Here is a 4,135-nt window from a genome sequence, read left to right as displayed (position 1 = left end):
CATTTCCTTCCCATCCCTGCACACAGGTTCTGACTCATTGGAGGTACAAAATGCAGGTGCCAGGGTGGTCCAACACCAACACGTGCTGCAGATGGAGACCTCAGCAACTGCAGCATGGTAATAGCAAGGCAGCCTGTCCCAAAGAGGATACAGAAAATACAAGCAGATACTCAAAAGCAGGGAGTATTTCTGAAAACAATCACTTATGAGGGGCATTAAGGAAAGCTGTTGCGAGAAAGTGTGCAAGCTGTCCCATTCAGAGTTCATGGGATCTAATTGCAGACACATGAACATTTACAGAAGATGGGTTTTCAGACACGAAAACCATCATGGCTTTATTTTTTTTAAAAGAGAGGGACATCCTTGGCCCTATATGGAAGCTGCACAGAGCACTCCATTGAAGCTACTGATGTACCTATTAACGAAGTAGCTGCTGATTGCCTATACAGTTCCTATCCAGAAGTCTCTTCTAGAGAAAGTTCAAGGTGATGGCTTTGCTCCTGCTTGTGGCCAGTGTTTACAGCCAAAGAGGAGAAACAGCACTGCTTAAGCTGATAATCAGCTTTTGTGTCTGACACAGTTTTAAAACCTAGCTGGGCAGGTAAGAGTGTATAAGGGGTTGAATGTGCCCAGGGCTGAATTCATACTGACACTACACTGTGGGGTCGAACACAGAGCAAAGACATGAGCTGTGCAGCTGCTGCCAGTGATTCCTGGGAGCTGTTTACTTTGTCCAGCGGCTGTTTTTAATCTGAGCATGCACCAGCTAGGAGCTTCTCTGGTGAATTGAGCTTGCCCAAAGCTACACTTCACACAGGGTTATTAGTTATTTACAGAGGAGACCAAAGCAGGTATTAGTAGAGGGTCAGAGGAGATGGCACACCTGCTCTGGCCACTGTTCAGCCAGGTCAATACCCAACCCTTTGTGGTGGTCTGGATGTCTGGTGACATGGGACACTCTCATCCTGCTTATATCCTCACTTCTCAGACTTTGTACCTCTGTGATCTCTGTGACCTTACAGTGAAGTCGTTCATATCCAAGCCCTTGAAGGCACAGAGGATGGAGGTACCCCATTCTCTAAACTGACACATCAACTCCTCAACATCTCAATGTTTCCAAGACAGAAGTGAAAGGATTTTATTACTTGCTGCCTGCTTTTGTACAGCGCTTGCCCAAGATGTATTTGGTCTCAAGACCAGTGGCTTCACAGCAATATATAAAAACTTACCTTGCAACAGATTGACCTGGTGAGATTTTCCAACTGTGACTCTTGTAGCTGCTCTGACTGAGTCCAAAATCCTAAGATCCCTCTTTGCTGGCAAAACATCTGGCTTGTAGAGTCTCTCACGGCATGCTGCAGGGCTACAGCTAATTCATTTCACAGCCACTTCATCATGCCTAATGCAGAACAAAGATAATAAAGCATTTTCAGTCTAAAACACTAGCTCCCAGGTTGGTACAATGGACTAAACTGATTAAATCTGGGCCACATCACCCCAAGGGGCAATTCATAATGTCAATAGGACATGAAATAGTAGGACTTGTCTTCTTAGCAGTCAAATCACATACCACCCACAGTCCATTGGAAGGCCCTTTTGCAAAGGTTCGTGTCATTTCATGGGCCCTAATATCATGCCTGTGACTCAGCATAAGGGCCCACCTCACTGAACATTAGGCAACATGCATGTATCTACGGCTGGTCAGCTCACAAAGAACAGCAGGGAGATAACCCACTATGTACACACTGATGACAACACTAAGTATTTCACAAAATCTCCTTTCCTTTTCCTGGGAAGAGCTGCTTTTGATCAGGTGCTGATGGGGTTGCCAGATCTTGTCTTAACCAGAATTTGCTTCACTTGTGCTCTGGGCCATTTGGAGGTGGTTTCCAGGAAGGTCAGTTCCCTCCTGTTGCTGCTACCTGGGCTGGCAAGCCCGGGACATGAGGCAAAGTCCCAGTCCACACCTGGGACTTGTCTCCTGAGAACCACTTATCTCCATACCTGTCCCAGCATCAGAGCAGGGTGCATCTGGGCTGTGAAAGATCAAGGGGCAAATCAAAGCCCATGGCTCAAGACTTCACTCTGAAAAGATTTGACTTCTTGAACCCATTTCCATTAAAATCTCAAGGGCACTTAAACCACATGGTTTAGGGAGTCCAGCTGCTCAGCACTACTCCAGAAAGAGGCAGCCTCCAGTATTAATAGGTATAATCATGGTGGTTGGCAGATCTCCCCTCTAACTCTTACACAATTGTACGCTCTGCACGTTCCTGTAGTGCTGTCCCAAGGCCTCCTTTTGAGATGCTTCTCATAGAGCTTGTCAAATGTCAGCCTGAACAATTACCTCTGGTGATTGACATGAAGGAAGAGAGCTTCAGCAATCATTAACAGAGGCCTTCACTACAACAAAACACACTCATATATTCTCCCTTCCCAAAACACAGCTTATGAAGAGAGAGAGAGAGAAAGAGAGGGGGAGAGAGAGAAAGACAGACAAAAAAAGCAAGCAAGCAAGCTTCTTTTCCCTTCTGTAAACTTAGCTGTTTTCAATTTTTATGTTTTTTAGCCTGAAGAACTGTACAATTCTTTCTTAAAGGAATATATAAACTTCCATTTTATAAAAAGAAGAAGTTTGCTCTCTAGTGGCTGAATCCAAATTGCTCAAAAAACCCCCACAGACTGCTGAAGGGAGAGTTGCATGCAAAATGTGTTCATTTCCTGATCTTCGTGCCACTGAATATTTGATCTTTGCCAATAGTCACTGTTGAACAACAAACTATTACTGATGCGATTGTACAAAGGAAAACCAAAGTGCAGGATACTAAAATCTAATCCCATGGAGTTTCTAGTTGGAAAAGGAAAAGGGTCTTTTTCTACATGCTTCTTGATGTGGGGAGGGACTAGGATGGGGCCTGAAGGGTCAATCTACATGGGAGAACATGTTGCACAACCCATATGTCACTGGCCATAGAAAGCTTATGAGAAGACCACTACAGCAGTGTGTGACTCTTGCTGGTGGCAGATGGCCTTTAACCATATAAGGCCAACCCTGTGCTATGACTTCCAGTCATCGTGGTATTTTCGAGCTGCAATTTTTGCCACCAGCCAGGATGTCATGGGATGGGAAAATGCAGGACTGGGCGCAGCTGAGGTCAAGAGAGGGCAGGGGCTTTCTGCCTCCCCAGGAGGAGGACTACAGAGAGTGCCCAAGTTCCTGCACCCATCTCTGACCCCAGGGTGCCTTGTAAAGCTGCACAATCCATATCAGGATACAGAAGAGACTTCCACATTTCTTCACATCTGCATTTCTGTCCCTGGTCTTTAGCCTCAGGGCTTTCAGAGCAAGAAGACTCAGTCTGCTCCCCTCACTTAGCCCTGCCCCCTGGTTTCCCACTGTAGAGACCCCTATTGTGACGCCTCAGACCACATGTAGATCCCAGCATCTGGAATGAGGACTGTCCTTCTAAAAAGTGTTCTCCCCAGGGTAGTCTCACTGCCTTTAGCAGACGCAGGTCAGTGGCAGGTTGTCTGTGTGCCACCGCTATCTATTTTCTCTGCTTACAGCACATCTGGAAGGAAGAGCCAGGTGCCACAGTGTGATTGGGTTAGCCTTGGAACTGTAATGACATTTCCTACTCACAACTAAGAGGGAAAGGGAAAAAACCCAAAGCTACAGCCTCAGCGAAGGCCAGCCCAAACCACTTCTTAATTTTTTTAGTGCTCTTATTTCATGGAAAAGCCTATGAGACCTCATGCTTCAGCAGCCAGATGGAGAAGGGGACAGGGCTGATGAAAGTGACAGACAGGTCTCAAAAGCCCACCACATCTCGAAGGCCCATTCCCAGGCAGAGTAATTGTCAATCAGAAGCAAACTATTTTATAATTAAAACATTGCATGAGCATGGAGATGTCTGGGGCTTTTGCTTAATTGATGGATGTGGCAGAGAAGCACAGACGCGTGGAGAGAGGGGCTCAGGCAACAGTTGCTGAAATCAGTGAGGGTTTTGCCACAGAGCTAATCCTGTGCAGGAGCAGAGCTAGGGCAGGTGTAGAAACACTACCAATCCACCAGCCAAACCCTGCTGTATTTTAGCCAGGAGAGCATATACACCTCCTCCTTCCACACACCCAG

At 46.3% G+C, this 4,135-nt stretch overlaps 1 long non-coding RNA gene across 1 annotated transcript; it reads right to left on the bottom strand.

The window, feature by feature from the left end:
* Window positions 1-1,236: 1,236 nt before the first annotated feature.
* On the bottom strand, window positions 1,237-3,389 carry LOC108503227. Its single transcript, XR_001876768.1, has 3 exons — window positions 3,277-3,389; window positions 2,251-2,349; window positions 1,237-1,399 (listed from the first exon to the last, which is right to left on the bottom strand). It is a non-coding gene; the product is annotated as an uncharacterized LOC108503227 (long non-coding RNA).
* Between the last annotated feature and the right edge of the window lie 746 nt (window positions 3,390-4,135).

The sequence above is a fragment of the Lepidothrix coronata genome, unplaced genomic scaffold (assembly GCF_001604755.1).
Source record: "Lepidothrix coronata isolate B3197 unplaced genomic scaffold, Lepidothrix_coronata-1.0 Scaffold4, whole genome shotgun sequence".
NCBI classification, from domain to species: domain Eukaryota; kingdom Metazoa; phylum Chordata; class Aves; order Passeriformes; family Pipridae; genus Lepidothrix; species Lepidothrix coronata.
The sequence above is the reverse complement of the archived record's forward strand: the minus strand, read 5'-3'. Positions and strand labels throughout refer to the sequence as shown.